A 9877-nucleotide genomic window follows, 5' to 3' on the forward strand; every position below is an offset into this window, starting at 1 on the left:
TCCCGCAGAACTTGCTGAGATGGATGTGAAGAGGCTGAAAGCCCCTTTCTCTGGGGGCAGGGCAATGCTGTGATGAAGAGCACAGCGTCTGGACCCCTGGGCCTGGGTTCGCATCCCGGCTTGACCATTTCCGGGCTGTGCCACCTTGGGCCCATCCCTTGCCCACCCTGGCCCCGAGTTTTCCCACCTATGGAATGGTCAGAAGAGCCCCTCTCACCTACCCTGCCGGGCTAAGTGAGGGACAGGGCTGGGAACACGGGTAGGCGCCCCGTAAGTGTTGGCTGCTGTCTCTCTTTGAAGGTTGGAGCCTCAGGCTCTGGGGAGAAATGAGGGACAGATGAGGTGACCCAGCAAACCCGGGGCCCCTTCCCCTCCAATACTGTTCTTCACAGTCTTGACAGTTCTCAAGCCCCATCCCCCAGCGCCCACGTCACTCTGCCAGCCCCTCCACCATTCCTGAGCCCTGACTCACCAGGACTTGTGGTCCGCTCTGACCCCAGGGGCCTTTCCCCTGGGACCTATTTCCCGCCTTTGTCTTCTTCAAGTTCATTCTCCAGGTCTTCCGTTCCCAGCAGCACTTGGCACTCCCTGGGACCCCCCGCCCCCGCCCCAATTCTACACCACATCTCTCAGCAGGGGCCCCCTCCAGCCTCTCATACTGGTCCTGGCCACTTGGGGACCCCCAGCTTCTGGGGAGGGGCAGTGACAGGAGGAATTCTAGGGGAGGAGTTCAGCAATGGGGGGAAGGGCGCCCAGAACCCCAAGTTGGAGGGGAAGGCTCCTCATTTTCTGTCCCTAGATCAGGCCTCCAAAGGCAGGGGCCATCTTTCTTCATCCTCCCTAAGTGGAGTTCCTACAACATAGCCTTATTCCCCTCTGAACTCCACAACTGGGTCCCAGGCACAGGACCCACCCCCCTGGACTTCCTCCAAATTGGGTTTGAAAAGCAGGACCTGTCCGTCCCCAGACTGCTTTGAAATCTCTGGGTGCCCGACGCCCCAGCTCCCTCAAGCCGCCGCCCCTCCCGGCCCCTTAATTACCCGCTGGGTATAAATGACACTTTAATTTCCTCTGAATGTTCCTTCCAAACCCCCCCACCCATTCCTAATTACGAGTTGCTGTTTCCGACTTGCCTCCTGGTGGCCCAATTTCAAAACAGTGATTAAAATTAATTACCCAGGAGCCCCCTCTCCGCCTGGGCCAGGAGCCCCCGAGACACATCCATGTCCCCAGTGGAGGTTCTGCCTGGACTCCCGCACCCCGGCTTCCCGAGTGGCCTGAGGACAGGGACAGCCTCTCTCTGGGTCTGTGCTTGATTATCTGTGAAATATTTCGGCTGGCTGGACGTGGTGGCTCACGCCTGTAATCCCAGCACTTTTGGAGGCTGAGGCGGGTGGATCACTTGAGGTCAGGAGTTCGAGACCAGCCTGGCCAACATGGTGAACCCGTCTCTACTAAAAATACGAAAATTAGCCAGGTGTGGTGGCCTGTGCCTGTAATCCCAGCTACTCAGGAGGCTGAGTCAGGAGGATCAGTTGAGACTGGGAGGTCAAGGTTGCAGTGAGCCAAGATCGCACCACTTCACGCCAGGTGACGGAGTGAGACCCTGTCTCAAAAAAAAAAAAAGCCAGAGGCAAGATCACATTTGCATCCGTGGCACCGTAATGGGCTATGTGACCTCAGCAAAGTGGCTTAACCTCTCTGAGCGTCAGTTTTTCCATCTGCAAATGGGGATGAGGGTGCTGGTCTCCGAGGGTTGACGAGGGCAGGAAGTGAGTTCACATGTGGGAAAAGCATGGCGCATAGTAGGTGCAGTCTTCCTAAATCCGATCTTGAATCCCTGCTCTCCTGGCCTGCTGTGAGTTGAATGTGGAAGGCGGCTTGAATGTTCTGAGCCCCATCCTCTGCAAAAGAGATACTCGACATTAATTGAGTGGTTCCTGCATGCCCAGCTCTGTGCCAAGCCCTGAACATGCATGACCCCTAGTGAGCATGGCTGAGACTGTTTAAAGAAGTCTGGAATGAACATATCCTTGCAACTATTTTATTTATTTATTTATTTGTGTCAGAGTCCTGCTCTGTCGCCCAGGCTGGAGTGCAGTGGCGCTGTCTTGGCTCACTGCAACCTCCGCCTCCCAGGTTCAAGCGATTTTCCTGCCTCAGCCTCCTGAGTAGCTGGGACTACAGGTGCCTGCCGCCACGCCGGGCTAACTTTTGTATTTTTAGTAGAGACGGGGTTTCACCATGTTGGCCAGGCTGGTCTCGAACTCCTGACCTCAGGTGATCCGCCCGCCTCAGCCTCCCAAAGTGCTGGGATCACAGGCGTGAGCCACCGCGCCTGGCCTCCACCTCCTCGCAACTATTTTACGACGGGGGGGCTCTTCCTAGGACGTTCGTCCAGCTGGCATTTGTTGAGCACCTACTGTGTGCCAGGCCCCATGCTGGGCACTGGGATCACAGCAGTAACTGAGACCCCCACCCCTGTAGAGCCAGTATTCTCATCCTCATTTTTCAGAGGAGGAAACAAGCTCAGAGACTGGAGATTCTAACCCACAGCGGCACAGCAGCCACGACACGTTAATTAAGCACCTATCATGCGCTACTCATTTACCCCTCCTGAGAAGCCGACGTGGATGGTTGTCATGCTTATTTCGCTGATGGGGAAACTGAGGCTCTGAAAGCTGAGGACTCAGGAAGGAAAGTCCATAGTGGAGGGGAGGCTGGGCGCAGTGGCTTAGGCTGGGCGCGGTGGTTCACGCCTGTAATCCCAGCATTTCGAGACTCTGCCTCAGGGAAAAAAAAAAAAAAAAAGAGGGGAGGTGAGGTTCACAAGCCGACTCCCAGGCTGGGCAGGGATCAGTTAACCGACATCCAGTAGGAGCAGGGCACGGGGCCTCTCTCTTCTGCCCCCACCCCTCATGCCTGGACCCCAGGGACTTCCTCCGACCTTCCTGCCAAGTTCCTAGACAGCCCCAGAGCCCGGCTGGGCTGCGATGGGGGCGACCGAGGCAGCTGGAGGGGCAGCTGTAAGCAGAGCCCGTAACCAGACCTGGACGGCACTGGGGCCCGGCTGCCGGGGCTGGGTTACTAGATCCCCCTGGGGACGCTGGCCCCGTAGCCGGCATCCTGGGGCGGCTGGGCAGATAGGGAGCTCCTAGTATGGGACTGCAGATAGACACCCCTCCTCCGTCCCTTGTGCTGTGGCAGATGGAGAAACAGAGGCTCCAAGCCTGCCTGGGATCGCTATCTTTTATTTTGGAACAGAGAGGCCCAGAGAGGGCATGTAGCTGGCCTAAGGTCACACAGCAAGGCCAGCAACGTCATTTAACTTAAAGTGAATGGCTGTGTGCCGGGCCCTGAGCTAGTGTCTTTATTTTATGGACAAGAAAAAATATGAGGCTGGCAGGGCGCAGTGGCTCATGCCTGTAATCTCAGCAGTTCGGGAGGCCAAGGTGGCAGAATCACTTGAGGCCAAGAGTTCAAGACCAGCCTGGCCAACATAGCGAAACCCCGTCTCTACAAAAAGTACGGAAGTGAGCTGGGCGTGGTGACGCACGCCTGTGGTCCCAGCTTACTCAGGAGGCTGAGACAGGAGGATTGCTTGAGCCAGGGAGGTTGAGGCTGCAGTGGGCTGTGACAGCACCACCGTCCTCAGCCTGGGCGGCAGAGCAAGACCCTGCGCTTAAAAACAAACAAGAAATGAGGCTGAGTGTCTTGTCTCACTGAAGCGGGGAGCCTCAGGAGTCCCTTCTGTGACATGCCAGCCCGTCCATCCACCTTGACCTTCTGTCTCTTCTTCTAGTGGTTCCAGTCTCCGTGCTTTGTCCTTGGGGGTTCCCTCTCACTGGAGCACCTTCCTCACCTTGTCCCGGGGTCTCCCCCTCGACCCTCAGGCCTCAGCTCAAATCTCCCCTCCTGTAGTCATTCCTCATGTTTTCATGGTCACGCTTGTTATTGGCAGAAGGCTATCGAGTGTCAATATTGGGTGATGTGTGTGGCGTACCCTGTCTCCCCACGGGACTGGGAGCCCCATAAGGGCAGGGCTTTGTAGCTGTCTCAGCCACGGCTGTGTCCCCATGCCTGGAACACAGCTGTCTGGTATACAGGTGGTGCCCAATATTTACTAATCCGATGAGTAAGTGGATGACTTCCAATTTGGGGTACAGGGAGGCAGAGCTGGGTGCAGCTGCTGCCAGGTTGGCAGTTGAGTGAAGATGTATTGGGGGTGGTTGTGGCTGGGGGAGCCCAGGGAAACTGAGGCCCAGCCAGGGCAGTCAGAGAAGGCTTCCTGGAGGAGGGGACACACATGCATGTCCTTGACTGGTGAGCAGGAGTCAGCTGTAGGGCTTTGAGGACAGAGTGAGGTTACTATGTCTGGGGGGTTGGGAGGGCAGCTGGGCCTTGAGAAGGCCACAAAGGTCCCCCCACAGAGGGGACAGTCTGAGCCAAGGTCTGGAGGGAGGGACTGGAAATGCACAGCTGTGGCTGAGGGCAAGGAGAAGGTTACAGTCATTCCCAGGGCGGGAGATGTCCTTGAACATTGAGGTCCAGAGTGATTTTAAATCACCCACAGTGTACAAATGGGGAAACTGAGGCCTAGAGAAGGGAAGTGACTGTCTGCGGTCAAACAGCCGAGGCAGAGCTGGGGTTTGAAGCTGGGCTGTGCGCTTCTGGAGCCAAAGCGCTGCTTCTGGGGCTTCTTCAGCTGCCAATGTCTCTCTGAGCCTCAGTTTCCCCAATCAGCTGTTGAGATTGGGCTGAGGAGGGCGGGGCAGGATGGCTTATAGATGGTGACCCTGGTTCACTGGGGTCTTTTTTTTCTGAAACAGTCTCACTCTGTCGGCCAGGGTGGAGTGCAATGGCGCAATCTTGGCTCAAGTGATTCCCCTGCCTCTGCCTCCCAAATAGGTGGGATTACAGGAACCCACCACCATGCCCAGCTAATTTTTGTATTTTAAGTAGAGACGGGATTTCACCATGTTGGCCAGGCTGGTCTCGAACTCCTGACCTCAGGCGATCCACCCACCTCGGCCTCCCAAAGTGCTGGGATTACAGGCGTGAGCCACCCAGCTCACTGGGAGTCTTCAGGAAGGGTTTGACGGCCAGAAAGTCATCAATGGCGGATGCCGTCTAGGAAGCCACTTTCACTTTCTGGGCTTTGCGCGGGCACGCTTGGACACACAGGCCTGTGGACAGCCACACGTGTGGACAGCTGTGCGTGTGTGGACACAGAGACGCCTTTACGTGCCGTGGACACGGAGACCCACAGACATACAGGGACGGAACACACATGCATGTGAGCCCGTGTGCATGTTGCAGAGGGCGTGGGGAACATGAGCGGGCCTGAGAGGACAGACCAGAGTTCAACTCCCGATGCTGATGCTTCATTCATTCACGTACAACAAGCAATTAATTTTTTAATTTTATTTATTATTATAATGTTTTTTGAGACGATGTCTCACTCTGTCACCCTGGCTGGAGTGTAGTGTCGAGATCTCGGTTCACTGCAACCTCCGCCTCCTGGGTTCAAGCAGTTCTCCTGCCTCAGCCTCCCAGGTAGCTGGGATTACAGGTGCACACCACCACGCCTGGCTAATTTCTGTGTTTTCAGTAGAGACGAGGTTTCACCGTGTTGCCCAGGCTGGTCTCGAACTCCTTACCTTGTGATCCACCCACCTCGGCCTCCCGGGGTGCTGGGATTACAGGCTGAGCCACCGCACCCAGCTCCGGGGATTGTTTCGTTTGGGGAATCCATGAGCAAAGCTGCGCCTCTCAGACTTTGCAGTGCACGTGGGTCCCTCCAAGATCTTGCTCAGGTGCAGGCCTGGGTGAGCGGGCCTGGGCCTGGGATTCTGCATTTCTGACAGCAGTGCCCACGGCAGTGTTCCGAGACCCACGGCAGTGTTCTGAGACCCACGCTTGCAGCAGCGCAGGGGGCCTGAGTGTGATGGGGGAGGAGAAGATGGCATAACACAGGGAGGCAGAGGCGTCTGGGTTCCAGGAAGGCCGGGGTGGGGAGCCTCTCTTAGGTGACCTGAAGTGAGGAAGTGAGCTGTGTGTGTATCTGGGGGAAGAGTGTTCCTGGCAGAGGGCACAGCCTGTGCAAAGGTCCTGGGGCAGAACCATGCCTGGCCTGTTGGAGGAACAGCAAGGAGGCTGGTGTGGCTGCAGCCGAGTGAGGAGGGGGAGAGAGGGAGGAGGGGAGGGTAGACAGGGGAAGAGGCAGACCGTGCAGGGCCTTCCGGGCTGCAGGGAAGCCTCCAGCTTTCACCCGGAGGCCGGTGGGAGCCATAGAGAACTAAGGGCAGAGGAGGGAGACCTGACTGTCGTGCTCAGAGGCGCCCTCTGGTGGCTGGTTTGGGGAGGACAGCCTGGGGACCAGGGCGGAGGGGACTGGGCTGGGCTGTGCTAGGCAGGTGGGATGCCAGTGGCCAGGGTCTGGACCGGAAGCGGTGAGAGTTCTGCATATACTCGAAGGCAGAGGCCACAGGAGTGGCTAACGCTGGCTGTGAGGCTGGTGGGATGGGGTGTGGAGGGGGAGCCGGGGGATGAGCTCCAGGCGTGGCCTAAGCCATCAGCTGAGACAGAGGATGCAGGAGCAGTGTTTGGGGGGACATCTGCCATCCGTTCACCCTGGTCACATCAGTAACCTCAGCGCCACCCCAGCGAGAACCCCGTTAGAGTTTCTGTTTTATTCGTGGTTTGTCTTGAAACTCACAAGCAGATCCTAAAACTTCCACTGAAGCCTCAGGGGCCAAGAACAGCCCAGACACGCAGGCCTGGAGGACAGCAGGTGTGGGGAGAGTTCCCCTAGGAAATTCATACCCACGACGGGGAGACAGCAGCTAGAGCGGTGGGTGGGTCTGGGGAAGAAGGGCACCCCGCGTGGCTGAGGGTGAGACTTCACGAGCCCCGTGCCTGGAGAGGCTGAGGGGCAGCTGTGTCCTGAATCCGGAGCTGGGGGAGGCCCGGCTTGAGTCAGGTCTGTGGGCGTCATCAGGGACAAATGGGGTGGAGAGCCCCAGGAGTGGACCAGGCTGCCCAAGAGGGGCGTGGGTGAAGGGAAAAGAAAGAGGGAGACCTGGCGGTTGAGGGGGGCTCAGGGCAGGGCAGAAAGGTGGAAGGGAGGCCAGCGGGTATGCGGCATGGGGGGCCACCAGAGGACAGAGCTCCCAGGAAGAGGAGCTGAACTCGGGGGTCCCCGAGGACGTTTCCATCCCCGAGTCTCAGTTTCCACATCTGCACAGTGGGCTCGTGTTTGCAGAGCTGGAGTGACAGCCGGGGGCCTCCTGGAGGGAGCTGCTGCTTTCTGGCCCCTCTCCCCCGACGACGCGCCCCCACAGTGTGCATGCAAGTCCCCGGGGTGGCAGGCGGGAGCTCCCTCAAGCCCCAGGGGCGCGCAGACATGTGGATGCACGGGTGTCCCGGAGAAGCCCGCACACCACAGGGCGCACCCGGCAGCCTTGTGGCTCCCTGCGGCCAGGTGTCCAGCAGCCGCAGCCCAGCAGGTGGTGGGGCCAGGTCCCCCGGGCAGGCAGGCGCCGAGCGGCTGCTGGCAGAGGCTCCTCGAGTTTCATGGAGAGAAGCAGATGGACTTGGGGGTGGGGGGAGGTGCACAGGCCTCCGATAACCCCGGATCGAGGGGGTAAACTGAGGCCAGGTAGACGGGGTGGGTTGTGAAGTGGCCTGGACTCCCCAGAATAAACGTTTGGGGTTCAGTTCAGTGTTATTATCAAAATAAGTAAAATTAATGGAGCAGAAGCTAGTGTGGGCTCCGCTGATCCCTGACTTTAAGCAAATGACTTCACTTTTCTGTTCCTCAGATTGTCTGTCCGGTTAAGAGGCCTATTAAGAGAACTCACCAGGCCAGGCACGGGGGCTCATGCCTGTAATCCCAGCACTCTGGGAGGCTAACAAGAGTGGATCACTTGAGGCCGGGAGTTCAAGACCAGCCTAGGCAACATGGTGAAATGCCATTTCTACTAAAAATACAAAAATTAGCCAGGCATGCTGGCGGGTGCCTGTAGTCCCAGCTACTCGAGAGGCTGAGGCAGGAGAATCGCTTGAACCCGGGAAGCCGAGGTTGCAGTGAGCCGAGATCATGCCACTGCGCTCCAGCCTGGGTGACAGAGCGAGACTCTGTCTCAAAAAATAAAAATAAAGCCGGGCGAAGTGGCTCACGCCTGTAATCCCAGCACTTTGGGAGGCTGAGATGGGTGCATCACCTGAGGTCATGAGTTCGAGACCAGCCTGACCAACATGGAGAAACCCCATCTCTACTAAAAATACCAAAAAAAAAAAAAAAAAAAAATGGCCAGGCATGGTGGCTCACACCTGTAATCCCAGCACTTTGGGAGGCTAAGATGGGTGGATCACCTGAGGTCATGAGTTCGAGACCAGCCTGACCAACATGGAGAAACCCCGTCTCTACTAAAAATACAAAAGTTAGCTGAGCATGGTAGCACATGTCTGTAATCCCAACTACTCGGGAGGCTGAGGCAGGAGAATCTGCTTGAACCTGGGAAGTGGAGGTTGTGGTGAGCGGAGATTGTGCCATTGCGCTCCAGCCTGGGCAACAAGAGTGAAACTCCATCTCAAAAAAAAAAAAAGAGAGGCCAGCCTCGGTGGCTCATGCCTGTTATCCCAGCACTTTGGGAGTCCGAGGCAGGTGGATCATGAGATCAGGGGATGGAGACCATCCTGGTCAACATGGTGAAAACGCCATCTCTACTAAAAATACAAAAAATCAGCTGGGCACGGTGGCGCGCACCTGTAGACCCAACTACTCAGGCGGCTGAGAAGGGAGAATCACTTGAATCTGGGAGGTGGAGGTTGCAGTCAGCCAAGATCACGCCACTGCACTCCAGCCTGGGCAACAGAGCAAGACTCCATCCCCCCCTAAAAAGAAGTTTAAGAGCCAGGCTTGGTGGCTCACGACTGTGATCCCAGCCCTTTGGGAGGTCGAGGCAGGCAGATCACCTGAGGTCAGGAGTTTGAGACCAGCCTGGCCAACATGGCGAAACCTGTCTCTACTGAAAATACAAAAATTAGCTGGGGGTGGTTGCAGGCGCTTGTAATCCCAGCTACTTGGGAAGCTGAGAATTGCTTGAACCCTGGAGGCAGAAGCTACAGTGAGTCAAGATGGCACCTCTGTACTCCAGCCTGGGCAACAGAGCAAGACTCTGTCTCAAAAAATAATAACAATAATAATAAAAATAAAATGAAAATGGTTAAGATGGCAAATTTTATGTTACATATATTTTAACCATTTTTCTTTCTTTCTTTTGTTTTTTGAGACGGCGTCTCACTCTGTTGCCCAGACTGGAGTGCAGTGGCGCAAATCTCAGCTCACTGTAACCTCCACCTCCCTGGTTCAAGCAATTCCCCTGCCTCAGCCTCTTGAGTAGCCAGAATTACATACGCGCACCACCAGGCCCAGCTAATTTTTTTTTTGTATTTTTAGTAGAGGCGGGGTTTCACCATTGCTGTAGTTAATCTCATGAACAAAGGAGGACAAAGACGAGGTTCGGCTGGGTTCGTGGCTCACACCTGTAACCCCAAGACTTTGGGAGGCTGAGGTGGGCGGCTCGCAAGGTCAGGAGTTCGAGACCAGCCTGGCCAACATGGCGAAACCTCGTCTCTACTAAAAATACAAAAATTAGCTGGACGTGGTGGCAGGTGCCTGTAATCCCGGCTACTCGGGAGACTGAGGCAGGAGAATCGCCTGAACTTGGGCTTGTAAAAGGCCCTGAGCTTTTACAGCCCTTCACATTTATTTTTTAAATTTTATTTTATTTATTTTTTTTGAGACGGAGTCTCCACCGGGGTTCTTGCAATTCTCCTACCTCAGCCTCCCGAGTAGCTGGGACTACAGGTG

This window comes from Aotus nancymaae, unplaced genomic scaffold, assembly GCF_030222135.1.
Source record: "Aotus nancymaae isolate 86718 unplaced genomic scaffold, 86718_ANA_hifiasm-v0.15.2.pri h1tg000028l, whole genome shotgun sequence".
Classification (NCBI taxonomy): domain Eukaryota; kingdom Metazoa; phylum Chordata; class Mammalia; order Primates; family Aotidae; genus Aotus; species Aotus nancymaae.